This window comes from Chiroxiphia lanceolata, chromosome 1 (assembly GCF_009829145.1).
Source record: "Chiroxiphia lanceolata isolate bChiLan1 chromosome 1, bChiLan1.pri, whole genome shotgun sequence".
In the NCBI taxonomy this organism is placed as follows: Eukaryota; Metazoa; Chordata; class Aves; order Passeriformes; family Pipridae; genus Chiroxiphia; species Chiroxiphia lanceolata.
Window position 1 is genome coordinate 36,398,826 of NC_045637.1, and position 15,081 is coordinate 36,413,906.

The 15,081-nt window shown below is 39.1% G+C and overlaps 1 long non-coding RNA gene across 1 annotated transcript in view; it reads right to left on the minus strand.

Moving 5' to 3' along the window:
* Nucleotides 1–3,034: 3,034 nt before the first annotated feature.
* LOC116795083 overlaps nucleotides 3,035–15,081 on the minus strand; it is a 39,875-nt gene continuing 27,828 nt past the window's right edge. The window contains exons 2-4 of the long non-coding RNA XR_004359961.1: nucleotides 11,921–12,023; nucleotides 3,979–4,075; nucleotides 3,035–3,365 (exon numbers count right to left, since the gene is read on the minus strand). This is a non-coding gene — a long non-coding RNA (uncharacterized LOC116795083). The remainder of the gene's footprint in view (nucleotides 3,366–3,978; nucleotides 4,076–11,920; nucleotides 12,024–15,081) is intronic.

Below are 15,081 nucleotides of genomic sequence, written 5' to 3' on the forward strand. Positions count from 1 at the left end.
GTGACTGTGACCAGAATGAGGGGCCTTTTCAACATTCACAAAAGTGAGCTCTTCCTGCCCTACTGCTGTACGCCAGCACAGCCACACCTTTCTGGTAGGCCAAAAATTAGTGTGATACATGCCAGAAATGACAATAAGAAATGAAAAGGCCATATGGAGTCATTGCTGCCTGCCAGTCATTGCAGTAGGTGGCAACTGGGACAGGAGACGTATTGGAAAGGGCTCCACACATTAGGGTACTGAAAGAGTAATGCAAAACCTGGATATGATTCCTGGCAAAATTTGAATTATTTCCTCCTTCATGTTACTTTGTTCAGTTGTATCATATTTATTATGCTAATAACCTCATACTAGGGATACTAAGTTTTGTGCTGGAAACAGAACTTGGTTTTTCCACAACTGCTATGATGAAAATTTTCTTGAAATAACACTTGGTGGATATTTACTAACCTATGCATATACTTCAGTTACCTGTAAGTCAGACACTGAATCACAAATAATTGTGTGTACTTCCTCTGAAGTCATCGAAGAGAGCTAGATGACTCCAGGAGGGGAATCCTTCTATCCTAACATAAGCATATTGGATAAGTCATACTTTGGTTGTGCTCAGCTCATTCTAAAGTACTTGTCCTAGAGACCAGATGAAATATGCCCTGGAAAAGCTGGATTCTCTCCAATTACTAGAGCAACTGATTAGACATGGCTAATGCTCAGATGAGATTAATCCAATTTCTGGTAAATACTTTCTAATCAGGAACTTAGGGGGATGTCTCAGTATTGTGAGACAATTATTTTCAGACAATTATTTTCAGATATTCCTGGTTATTATGCATAAGGAATAAACTCAGAAATGCAGTATAGAAACTAAAGAAATTTAAATGGAAGAATGTATTTCATATGAATTTGTATATTGAACTCAAAATACTCATAGACACATTCTATAGTTTTGTTACTTTCATACGAATACCTTGTCTTATGGTGAATGTACAAACAATCTTTGATTTTGATTTCTAGTATACATCTGTGATGCTGCTTTGCAGTGTAGTTGCCAGATTCCTTTATTTTTTGGGCTAGCATCTTAATCTTTTCTTATTTACAGAATAATTTTTGTTAAGATTTTCTGCATATTCCCTCTCCCTATCTTTCTCTACCTTCTCATATCTGATCCACTTCCTTTCACAAGCAGAAAATTAAAGTTTCACAACTGTTGTCTTGAATACTAAAGGGTTTAACCATAACTTCTGTGTCAGCATGCTAAATACATATGCTTCTAAATACTAGCACATATGTGATGAAAATCAAAGCTCAGGGCTTTAGTTGTTTGCTCAAGTACCCAGTGAGGCCATTCTTCAAGATTTGGTGCAGGAAGATCTCTTTGCATAAAGTAAATCAGAAGTCATTTCACTCTACATGGTTTTACCCTACATGAGTACTGTGCTGTTCCACACTTACTTGCCAGATGTCCCACCTCAAGCTCTAACCTCACACCTTGTCCTGTGCAGATCAACCTCTGCAGAACAAGCTAAGAGTCTCTACATTTTAGGAGATCACTCTGAGAGCAAAGAATTGTTCAATTTGAATAAGGCTGCCAGCCTGTGATCCTAAAAAGAAACTGTTCTTATTTGTTCAGCTGTAACCTAGATTAAGCCAAGGAAGATACAAACCGAGAGAGAATACTGAAGTTCTTACATGACATGGGTGAATAGCCCTATATATGCTGGTCATTAGCACTTTATGAGACAAAAGAACCAGAGTGCAAACAAGGCAAGCATGTCTCAGAATAAAGCTTATGCTGGAAATGTTTCTGGGAGGAATATTTAGTTATCATGTGGCTCAAGTAAAACAACTGCCTGTAACTTAAATGATTATCTTCTATTTTAATGGTATATTAAGGTGTTAAGTTTTGTTAAAGGTTTATTGGCACCCATGCAGTCTTTTATCAGTCTGTATATTTTGCATGTTTGTTTGCTGATGAGAAGAATTTCTGTAAAGAAAGAGAGAAAGAGAAGGAAAAGGTAAGACCATCCCATTTGATGAAATTATCATTAAACATGATTGCCATTATCTGAGATCAGGAACCATTCTCATGCAAAAATTAATCCCAGAGGTGTTCATCATGACTCATGTTTTCACCATGGAGCTCACTGTGGAGCTGCATGTCCAGAGAACTTTGATACATCTCCCTCTCTGGAAAAGAGAGGGTTTGTATTATTTTCTTGCTTCATATTCAGTGCTCTTTTTATTTCAAGCATTAGCAGTGAGTAATTTGGCTTCGTCTTCCTCCTAACTACAACAAACTTTGTGCACATAGGCAGACTGCTCCATTATAAACACAATTTTCATTTGTTTCACAGTGACTCAAGGAAGGGGTGATGTTCCTGATTTTTTTAAAGAAACTTTATTGTAAGTGTGGGGGCAGGGTTTTCCCCCCCTTTCCAGCAACTTGCAAGCTAGCTCTGTAGACTCATAAAAAGTCTACAGAGAACATTTTAGGAACAAAATTAATTCAAAAGGCCACCTATCTAGTTCAAACCCCTGTTCAACACAAGACTTTTTGCATCAGGTACCTTGTCTGGACAAGTCTGAGTATCTCCAAGGACAGAGATTTCACAATTTCTCTGGGTGACTTGTTCTGGTGTTTGACCTCCTACGCAGGGAACTGTTGTTTCCTGGTATCTCATTTCAGTTTTCCTCACTACAGCTTGTGCCTGTTGCCCATGTGCTGCCTCTGTGTACTGCTAAGATCTGCTTTCCAGACTGCATGTGGCTGGACTTCTCTGTTTAAGGGGTGCTGTGCTGGCTCACCCTCAACTGTTTATGCACTTGTCTCATCTCACAAAATGCACGATGAATTCCCCCATTTGGAGAAGGAGGCGGACATGTTAATTTCCCTTCTACTATTTCTCACTTTCATAGCTTGCTACAAGAAAAGAGTAATGCAGAGGAAACACAAAATCCTTATACATATATATGTATATATATATGTATATATATTCATATCACAGAACCTTCAGTAAATCTGTTGTTTGAATTCTTTATTGTTGAAAACTTTTATACCAAGGAGCCCTTTATTTTCCTGTCCAAAGTTAGTGGGAATTTAAGACACAGTTTCAGATGAATTCAATAGGATCTTGTATTCTTATGTGTGAAAATTGTACAACTACCAGACAAGGAATAGCCTTGCATGCTTTGGATTGGTTGAAACAGAGAGCAAATAGTATGTTCCTTCTACAAATCACTGTTAGGCTTTGAATATTACATTGTGAGTGAAAGCTATTCTCAGAAGTAGCCTACTCAATTGAAAGGTCATGTTGAATATCTCAGACTGCGAGCATATCTGCAGAAACTTATTCTGTATCTGGTTCCTAAAAAATAAAATAAAAAGAGAGGAGATGGAGAAAAGAGGAGAGAGAATGAAATGTAGTAGTAATTATCTACTTTCTGAAAATCACATTTAAATTATGGGTGCAAGATTCTACTCAAGCAAACTCAGCACTGTTTGAATTTTAATTATTTTACAATTTATATTTTTCTAATAGATTTCTAATTGATCAATTTCTACGTATATATTTGTGTCTTATTGTATGTAAACAGTTGCACTAACAAAAAATTTGGTTCTACTCTCTGTAGAGAAGAGAAAATTAGGTCCTGAAGAGAGTCAGCTCATCATTATGGAATTAAATTAAATCTATTGATTAAACCTTCATTCTGTGGTTGGGCTTTTTTGAAGGCATGAAATAGTCTCATTTAGTTACATTACAGCAGTAAGGGGAAGAATATTTAAGGGAAAGGGAATTGCCTGTTCTATCTAAAACAATTACAATATACATTTTAAAGAATAATAATAATAATTTAAAAAACGGTCACGCAATTATAAACTAGGAGAAATATTTTCTGTGATGTTTTGATGATAAGAATTAAAAAAGCAACATTTGACTGACTTCTCTGGTTTCTACCCGAGGTCTTGTGCCAACCTACCTTGCTGACACCATGGTCATTTGAAGGACATGAAGATCTGATGTTCATAGGTCTTTCACTGTTCACATGCATTAGTGTGCTGAGTCTGTGGATGTCACTGCAAACAGACTCCTCTTAGCATCTCTTTTTCTTCTCTCCCCACAACCCTTCCTCCCTCTCTAATACTGTTACTACATCTCCTGCCCTTCCTTATTTTCACAGGGAAAGCTGAGGATTTAAAATGTGTGCCAAATATTTATTGTCCAACTGAGAACTGGAAGAGAAGCACATGCTTTTACCTGAATAACTCTTTCTAACAATACCTCTAGTTCTTAAAGTCAAAAGGTAATACTTCTGTGGACAGTTCATATCAATAATTCAGGTAATAAGTAAAATGTGTTGCTAGTAAAATGTGCAATTCTGTGTTATCTGCTGGCTAATGCCATGCAGTGTAGAAAGACATTTTCCTTACAACTTTGCTGCTGTGGCAGCAAATAACTTTGTTGTGTGGTCCTGGATGTGGAACAGAGAATGCTAGCTGACCTAATCTGTTTCGTAAGGCTAAGCTTCCACCAGTGGTTAGAACAGAACAAACATACCCAGATCGATTTGTGACGAACGGGAAATTTGGACCCAGGTCCTTCAGAAGTGCAAAGATACTTTTCACCAACAACAGCAATTAGGACCTTTCTTCCATCATTTTATTGCTTAGCCATGTATTGGTCTGTGTCAACACAGACTGACAAAGTCATAGAATTTTATGGGACAATGTGAAAACTCATTTGCAAATTTTATTGCAGTCCATCATTGCCTGCATTCACAGCCCAGGGGTCTTCCATTGTTGTGAATAACAACTGGGAACAATTTCTGGCTATGGTCAATGTAGGGGTTGCAGTCTTCCACCGACAGGTGTTCTTTCTTAATTGTTTCCATTAGTTTCCCTTTATTGCAGGGCTTCATCACCTGATGAATGTAGTGTTTCAACAAATACCAGACCTATCAGCTACAGTGTGTGACATGATAATCAACGTAAGCTCATTGAGCCCAACCTTAGTAAAACACTCTAGTCAAACTCGCAGTGCTTATTTCCCAATAAAATAGGTTTATTCCAAATGAAATATTTTAAATAGAAAAATTTATTGGTGCAGAATTTCAGGCAAATGCAAGCACTTGCCAACATTTGCATTAGAAATACTGTGGCCAGCAGGACCACGGCAGTGATTGTTCCCCTGTACTCAGCACTCCCCCTGTACTCTGCGATGCTGAGTACACCACATTTGAGGCCCCACCTTAAATCCTGTGTTCAGTTTTGGGCCCCTCACTACAAGAAAGAAAGACATTGAGGCAGTGGAGCATGTCCAGAGAAGGGCAATGGAGTTGATGAAGGGTCTAGAGAACAAGTCCTGTGAGGAGCAGCTGAGGGAGCTGGGGTTGTTCAGCCTGGAGAAAAGGAGGCTCAGTGGGACCTTATTGCTCTCTACAACTGAAAGGAGGTTGCAGTGAGATGTGGATTGGTCTCTTACCTCGAGTAACAAGAGATAGGACAAGAAGAAATGTCCTCAAGTTGTACCAGAGAAGGATTAGATTGGTTATTAAGGAAAATTTCTTCACTGAAAGGATGTTCAGGTACTGGAATAAGCTGCCTATGGAAGTGGTGGAGTCACTATCCCTGTAGGTGTTTACATGGTTTAGTGATGAACTTGGCATTGTCAGGATAATGGTTGGACTCAATGAACTTAAAGGTCTTTTTCAACTAAAATGATTCTATGATTCTACGATTTGTAAATATGCTGACAAGAGAAGGCATGATTCCCATGGGAAGTAATAAAACTTCTGATCTGGTAATCTCACTGCACCATAAAGCTTGATTTCATTCTAGGTCAAGAACCTTGTTGTGCGTCACATCTTTGTCTACTTTGAGTAAGAACCATACATATTTTATCAAAAAGAAGAGTTTTTCAAAAAGAAGAGCTGAATATGAGCCAGCAGTGTGCCCAGGTGGCCAAGAAGGCCAATGGCATCCTGGTCTGGATCAGGGACAGTGTGGTCAACAGGACCAGGGAAGTGATTCTTCCCCTGTACTCAGCGCTGGTGAGGCCACACTTTGAGTACTGTGTCCAGTTCTGGGCCCTTCAGTTCAGGAAGGATGTTGAGGTGCTGGAGCAGGTCCACAGAAGGGCAACAAGGCTGGTGAAGGGACTTGAGCACAAGTCCTATGAGGAGAGGCTGAGGGAGCTGGGGTTGTTTAGCCTGGAGAAGAGGAGGCTCAGGAGAGACCTCATCGATCTCTGCAACTCCCTGAAAGGAGGTTGCAGCCAGGTGGGGGTTGGTCTCTTCTCCCAGGCAGCTATCAGTAGGACAAGAGGGCACGGCCTTAAGCTGTGCCAGGAGAGGTTTAGGTTGGATATTAGGAAGAAATTTTTTACAGAGAGTAATCAGACATTGGAATAGGCTGCCCAGGGAGGTGATGGATCCACCATCCCTGGAAGTTTTTAAGAAGAGACTGGATGTGGCACTTAGTGCCATGGTCTAGTAACCACAGCGGTGTTGGATCAAGGATTGGACTTGATTATCTTGGACAACTTTTCCAACTCGGTCGATTCTCTGATTCTACGATTTTGACTCCACTTTCTTTTCATGCTCGCTGAAGTATTAGTGTAGATATCAGTGCAAAATGGATTTTTGCTTGTATCTTGCATTCTGGGTTATCTGAATTTTATGGCACTGCATGGAGGTAAATTAGGAACAGAATATGCTTTTCAGCCCTTTTTCTGTTTGTAGTGATACTCAAACCAGAAAGAATATAATTTTTCTTTTCAGATCTAAGATTACATTTGCAGAAATTATATTTATAAATAGCAACAAATGCCCAATGCCTTCTTACTTTGGAATTAAAGAAATTCAGTTGAGAATTCTTGAAGACAAAAAGCCCAGAGAACCATTGTATATCTTTTTAGCATCTTTCCGCAAAACAGAAGTGTCATTTGACCAAAATCACAATTACGTAACTCCATAGCTGCAAGGAATTTCTTCAGAAGTACCTTTCTGCTATGGTATTACTTTAAAAATACTTTTTAATGCCAATTTTCCATTAAAAGTAAAGAGCTGGTTTTGAGTGATTCCATTGTACCTTCAAAGACAAATATTATCTCTAAAAGCAGAGATTTTTTTTTTTAAATAAATTGTTCTTCATCATTGTCTTTTTTCATTCATTCTCTCTCTGTCTCTCTTTTTCTCCATGGTAACACAGAAGTTGATAACAATGTATGATACTTGCCAGCAGAAGGAGTCAGAAGGGAGAAGCATAAAGTGCAAGAAATGTAGAAACCTGTGCCCAGAGCTGCATATTAGCTTTCAAACTTCTCCAGACTTTAACCTTTTTTCTGCTCTATTCACATTTGGCTCATTCTCCAAAATGGATGGGTCTCATTGGTTTTATCTGTCATTTACTTTACCCTTCTTCCCTTCCCTTTATTGCTTCCTCAAAGTGCAACACAATTCCTCAGGCTTTCCTGTTGAATGTTTCTGTGGCAACTGTGAGAGGAGAGAATCACACAGCTGCTGCTACCCTGATCTCAAAAGCAAACATCAGTACAGCCAATACCAATGAAGGCTTGCAAGTGGAAATGGAATGAATTAGCAGCAAAACCATGAAAACAGCAGCCAATCTCCATTTTGCAAGCTTTTTTTTAGGGTAAACCAAAATTTCTCTGGATGAAGTTCCTATGGGCCATGTATTGCTTTTCCGGCAAACTCCCAGATGACCTTCCACTGGCATATTTGGGGTTCCTCTGTCTAGACCGTACTTTCTCGGTGGGACAGTTCTTTGCACCAGGAACAACCAGAAATTAGCTTTTTCAATAAATGTCATTTTGTCTCTTTGCTTTAGACACCAAATAACTGAATGAAAGACCTTTCAGAACTTTCATTTGTTTCAGTTAGAGTATATAGAAGTGATCCAAAATCCCCACTGGTTGACACCCTTCCCTGCTACCTGATGTAAACAGGATGTTTACATCCTGCTATTACTATACCTGTATGTTTCTGACATGTTCCTCATACCTCAGCATCTCACCATTGTGTTGACAAAATGAAAGGCCAAATTAGTTTGGAAGATTCACAAAGCGGAGTTCATGACTATATTCTCACTACAGCAGAGAATTCAAATATACCTATTTTTCTATTGGTATTGAAGAAAAAATGCAAATAGCAGCATGATTATATGAATTTGCAACATTTTTTACACACACACTCACATACATATACACTTACACACCCTCTCTCCTCTGTTTTTTGGGCATACATCCAATAGAACAATATGTGTCACTGAAGTTTAGAGCCATTCGCTTAATCCTCTGGCAGTCTCACTCATGAATCACAGACACAGTTACTGATGGGATTGATAGATCCTCCAGAGTGCAAACCCCTGCTTCAAACTTGCTCTTCTTTAAACTAGCTGGCAGAGACAAGGATTTTCAGGCAGAAAATGTTAGGTGTTGAAATATTCATAATTAGAAAATGGGGCATTTGTACACATTTTGGAGGACAACTTTGTTAAAATGTTGCACTGCAACATTTTCCAGGCCATTGGATATCTATTTTTGATACCAAAACCAGCTTTTCAAAAACAAATCTTCATTTCAGCTAGTGAAATCAATTATTCATGGACTTTTATTGCATAGTGAAGTTGTCTGGCTGTTTGGGCCCAGTGCTTGTAAGCTCATCTGCCTCTGTTCATATTTCACTTTTTGCTCATTGACTTCCACAGTTCTGTGTTCCTTAGAAGGAACACATTTTGAGAACAAAGAGATGTTTACTGCAAAGAGTTAAAAAAGCAAATAAAGCCAACCTAGGAGTCTGCACACAATACTGCCCTTCCCAGTTCAAAACAAAGGGGGATTTGCCACATGAAAGATTCCTTTGGGGGAGCTGCTGGTTTGCATGGGTGTAGACCAGGTGAATGTAAAGTGTTTTGGGGCAGCATACAGAGGAGCAAAGATGTTGGTTTGAAGTCAATAGACTACCTGTTTGGACAGGGTAGGTGACACCTCCTCCCACCACTGGCAGCCTTACTGGCATGGCTACGAATTTGTCCCTTTTATGCCAGAAGCCATGATCTCATATTTGTTAGGTATTGGAAGCAGTCAAAGTCAAAAACACTCCTACAGTTTTGAGGACGCGAGAATATTATTCTACTGCTATGCTACAGCTAGTTATGCTGTGCTGCTCTCACTTACTACCTCCTGTGCCGCCACCTGCCAGACCCAGCCCGCCTCATCCGAGCGCCGTCTGGCATTGCTGGAGCGTGAGGGGCATGGCCTCCCCATGAAGGTGGAGTATGTTGGCACCGCAGGCCAACAACCCCTCACTCTTCAATATGGCTGGCGCCCAGGGTCAGCGCAGGAGAAGTTGGTTTTTTTTTTCTGGTCCAAGAAGCTCAAACAAAAGCCAATTATTGTACATACGACAAATTTAACAGTGCTCCCTGAAAGCAACGCTGTGATTGTATGGCAGATACGTTGGCAGATACACACCGTTGGACTGGGCAATGTCACGTTCACCAGGCATGTTAAGAGTTTAAACACTGAGCCTGTCTTAAGATACAGTATAAATTCAATGTGTTTTTATTGTAACCATGGAACTGATCCATGAGGTTTGCATTTGCCTCCTTACTTTCAGTTTTTACAGTTGGTAACAAATGGTCCAACAGGTCTGAGGGGGGTTTTGTCCTTTTCTAGGACAAACCCACTGCTCCCCCTCCGCGGCCAGGGTAAAACTGCAGAGAGGAGGCGTGGCAGGGCTTGGGCAGGCGCTGCTGGGGGAGAGCAGTGCAGGCGGCAGCATGGCAGCTTGTGGCGTTATGGTATGTAGCCCATACAACTGCAGAGAGGCAGATTGGCTGGCCCAAGGAGAGCCTCTTCTGCTGAGGTGCGCTACCACCCGCTCACTCGAGTGGGGACCCGTAGGCTGGACCCACTCCTACACTCGTCCTCGTCACTTGCCACCATGGCCACAGTCCAGATGGACACTGCGTTACGCAGGCTGGAGATGAGGCTTTGTTCCTGCTGTCAGTACTGTGGAGCCCATTTTTCTGAGGAAGCAGCTTTCAGACATTTGGGGTTGTGCCAGTTTCTGATAATCCAGAAAATCCTGAATTTAAGCATGTTCCTTAAAATTAGGGTACCCCGCACCTTTCTGTCCCAGGCTTCAAATGCTTCCTAGGAGTAAGGGCACCTTATCTGGCAGAGGGTTTTTTAGGTTCATCTGTGGCTTTTGTTTTAAAATATATTAATTTATTATAATGTAAAATCATCTGCCTGGAGGATGTGGGATGTTGTTGGACTACAACCAAGTATTGGCTTGTAGCCTTCTATACCAGGGCGCTAAGAAATAAATCCTAAATAGAAATGGATGAACAGTTTATGTTCATCACCTCACCCCTCTTTTCTAAGGGTTTTCCTAAAAACAGTTGATGTTTTCTAGATTTGTTCAGCGTATGAAATGTTGTATGGTGATGTTACAAACAGTGAAAGTTGTTTACTTAATTGCAGATTATTAGAAATGTCTTTTCCCTCTTTGGGGGCTTCACGGTCTTCTGATTATGTTGCATTATTCCTCCTCTTTGATTAGATGAGTAAAAAACTCATACACAAAAAAGAGATCAATTATCACTAGTTTCTTAATACTGATACCTGTATACACATGTAGCTTAATAGTGGCACTTTTATGTATAAAGGAATGACCACAGGATATGGGTAAGGAAAACACGCTAAAAACTATTGTAAAATGACTAATTTGACTTTTATGTAAGCAGTACATTTTTTGCTTTCCAAATGATTTTGAAGTGAACTTTCTACACCTTGCAGTCATTCCTGTACATTTTACTATTCATTTTAATGAACCATTGATACTGATTTCCTGAGGTCTTGCAAAAAAAATAGTTAAAAAGTTCCCCAAAACGTGAGGATTTAAAGATACATAGATTTTTTTTCCTTCCATTGGTATTTTAGCAGGACAATGAACTGTTCTGAAGTAAGATTATGATATTGGCTGTGACAGCTACGACCTCTCATATGCTCATTTACAAATTATTTTAGCATGTTTGCTGAATTCCAATGACTTTTTTTGGTTCAGCTGCTACCAAGTGAAATGTAGGTTTGTATAACATCATTACATTACTGATTATCAATTTGCACGCATCTCCTGATCAAGGAGCTACCACTGTGCTACCCTGTTTACAAACACAAAAACTAGATGAGCACTGATTTTTAACATCAGAGTTTACAGTCCTAGAGCATTTCTGCAATTGCTGGTATTTAAAGAAACTTGCTGCATCCACTGGCACTTCACTGACCTTAAACAAGCTTCCCATGGGAACGCCAGTATTCTCATATTCTGCCAGTTATAAAGTTGGGAGAAAAAGACAGAGGAAGAGGCATAAGGTGCAAGCAAGATTGATGGACACAAACTAGCCCAAGCCAGTATTTGATGTATGTCACACTGATTGTTTCCCTTGCAAACTGAAACTAGACTAGAATGGTGCAAAGGAATAGTTAAAGGCTTTAGCTTTGACATCAGTTGAATTGTAGAATGATCATATTTATGGTTACAGGAGCATCTTGGTTTTAATTGGAAGTTATCAGATGGAATTCACACTTTGAGGTTTGGAAGGATAACCACAGATCACAGACTACTGCATTGAAAGTGTTGATATTGTCTGAAAAATTCAGTGATTTTAACAATGAGCATCATTACTCTCTTATTAACAGCGCTCGTTTTGCTCGGGGAAAAGCTTGTCTAAATCCAGAAATCTGCCATGCTATGCTCCTGTATTTTCATCTTTACAATTAGTTTTTAACACAGTGCCAGCAGAAGAATGCCAGTTGACAATGACTAAGCACAGGGAGAGGAGCCTATTTTTTACACAGTAAAACATTTTTATTTTTTTCATTTCCTCACTTACCCACGACTTGTCTCTTTCCATCATCTGTTTTGTCCCTTCAGAAAGCCAGGCTGTGACCTGTCTGTGGCAGGCACCCATTTTTCATTATCTGTGCAGGTAGGTACTATAATAAATAAATAAATAAATTAATAAATAATAAAAGATCTTTGTAGCTCCTTTTAGTGCTCTGTCTACAGACCATTTGCATCAATCTAGAAACCCATGAAGAAACTACTACAGAGTTTATGCACGCTGAGTTGAAAATTTCCCCCACCAAACCCCCTGTTGTGGATTGTCTGGTGAAAAACAACAAATAATTCCAAAAAATAAATAGAAGGACTACCATCTTCTGATAACACTGATAGTAGCAACATAGTTACCTGCCTGTCTGATTGCCCCAGAAGGGATTTATAACTTTATGCCTGACTACCTCAAAGATCTTAAAATTAAGACGGCTAATCAAAAATATTTTGATTGCCAGTTTTATCGCGAGATGTTACAAAAAGGTAATAAGTTCATATAATTAACTAACTAAATAAGTAAAACAGACAATTATACAAGAAACCTTAGCTAAAACAGAATTCAGAAGGATTTGACAGATTATAGGCTGCTAACACTGTCATAATCACTATTAAAATCTGTAATCTCATTAATATCAAAGAACTGGAACTGAACTGAATAAAACTGAAAAATTATTAAAAAAAAGATAATTTTTTTTTACTATAACTTCCAGTACTGTTGTGAAATATAGGAGAGAATACAGGACAGCAAGAACATTTCAGAAGAGGTTGATGAAATGAAAACTGTGATGAATTATCTCCAGCCTTCCTTTCCAGCACTTACAATTGAAGATCTTACATCTACTCCACACTAATGTTTATTAAGAGTGCTCTGTCATGTGGGACAGGGGTGTATCCAAATGTTGTATAACAGTAATAAAACCAGAGGAGACTGAATGGCAGAGCTCATAACTTTCTCCATTGTTAAAAATCCTGCGTATCTCTTCAATGATTTTTTTTACATCAAATGACTATTTTAGTACATTCTTGTTGTTTACACCAAAATTGCCTCATGGGTTAGAAGCACAAAATCAGTATTTTTGTACTTTTTCTTTCAGGAGGAGTAGAAGGAGATGGTGAGCTTAGCTAGACTATATACCTCAGTTATTGTTGGTTTTGCAGACAGAATTGCGAGATTTTTGATAAATATAACGTCATGTAATGGTTTGAGAGCCCCAAAATCCAATTCTTGAGTCCAAGCCCCCCTCCCACATCTCAGCCCAGGGGGGAGGGGGGCTTGAACTCGGGAATTGGTTTTTGGGGCTCTCAAACCATGACACGCCATTAGGTGGTTTTGTGCTCTTTTGTCACCCATTACATTTTTAGAAGATTTTGAAGCTTCAATATGCATGTAGTTTCAAAACAAACTCAAACAAACCAAAAAAGGGGAGAACATTCTATTTGATATAAGCAGTTAGTATCTATCAGCAAGTATGTTTCTAAGTAGGGAAAAAACTCCAATTGACCTGTTCACAGCAACTAACTGATTTTCAAAGTATGTAAGCATTTCTTAGATTGCAAATCCAATTATTTAACATTCTATTGTAAAATTAAATAAAAACGTTATGTGAGAGGTTATTGAAGAAAACAGTCCAGGTCTCCGATCCTCCAACATTTGCTAAAGATGGTATCTGGTTGTGAAAAAGAATATGAGAACTCTATAACAGAGAAAAAATAACTCATTTCAGATAGATGGCATGCTTCAGATTAAGACTGAGGCAGTGTCAGAGAGGTCATAGAGAAGAAATACACATTTTATATTCACAGCAGAAATGCAACAGCGAGGTGATTACAAACAAGACAGGAACATTTTCATACATTTAATTATGACTGCTATTGCATAGATGTTCATCTGTTTACACTTTTAAAAATCAAGCTCATGTAAAGGTTAAGCAGAGAGAGGGATAAGAAGTTTTCATGGGACAACCCCACTATGACCTTTGATCAATCATTCCAGAGGATCTTCATATTCTAGAGTACAAATGGTGGAAAAGCTGCAAAAGCAATACAATCAGATAGTAGGTTAACAGGACATTATGGAGTGTGTTAGCAAACCCTGCTCTTAGATTTAGAAGAAGGACAGACACCCGACTACTGTAGAGAAAATGAGAGTAGTAAGCAACACAGTGTTCTGTCTTAAAAACAGTCCTAAATTTTCATCTGAGTTAGCTATCAGAATTGCAGGTGCTACCAAAGTTGCCTTTTTTGACAGTTTTTCAATAATCTTCTCTTTACAATTATCTGCAGAATACATGGCTGTGTGTATCGGGATGTAATTTAGGGCAACAAAAATGGGACTCTTGGTCTGCTGGGACACACAGAGGCTCATCCTTTGATAGGTGCAAAAGGGAAAAACCAGATTCCAAGCACAGGAGGTTTGGTCAAATGAACACACGGTGGTAAGCTCTTCTAACGTGATGATAACTGAGGATTCATGTGGCTTTGCTCCAAATCAAGGAGATGATAATTGCTCTCACTCATGCCACCATGTAGGCTCTCTTGTATTGTGACCCACAGGAAGACCAATACTATCCTTCCTTCCCCGAGTCTGTCTGGACCATGTATCAGTGGTTCTGGATCAGGATAGCATCTGAAATTAAGGGCACTGTCTTTTCTCTCAGGCAATGGAAAGCTTATGTTCATTAACACAGCACTGCTGTATTCAGTCCCTGTAGCAGGGTACTATTATACTACAGCTGTATCCTCCAGTAACACACTGGGCAATATCAACAGTGACTCTTTGAAAACAATTAGGAAACATTGTGGAGCAGAGGCCAGTGTGCCCATGATCATGGTAAAGTAGCTGGTCTATCTTGGGTTCTCTTTCCGTTAGTCTGATGGAAAGAGAGAAAGAGAGAGAGAGAGAAAGAGAGAGAGAGAGAGAAAGAAAGAGAGGGAGGAAAGAAAGAAAGGAAAAGAAAGAGAAAGAAAGAAAGAAAGAAAGAAAGAAAGAAAGAAAGAAAGAAAGAAAGAAAGAAAGAAAGAAAGAAAGAAGAGAGAAAGAAAGAAAGAAAGGAAAAGAAAACAATTAATGAACAAAATGGGTCCCATATTTGGATGTATTAAATCCAAAGCACGCATTCTTTTAAAAATGGAACTGGGCACTATTCAGGCAGTGCGCTG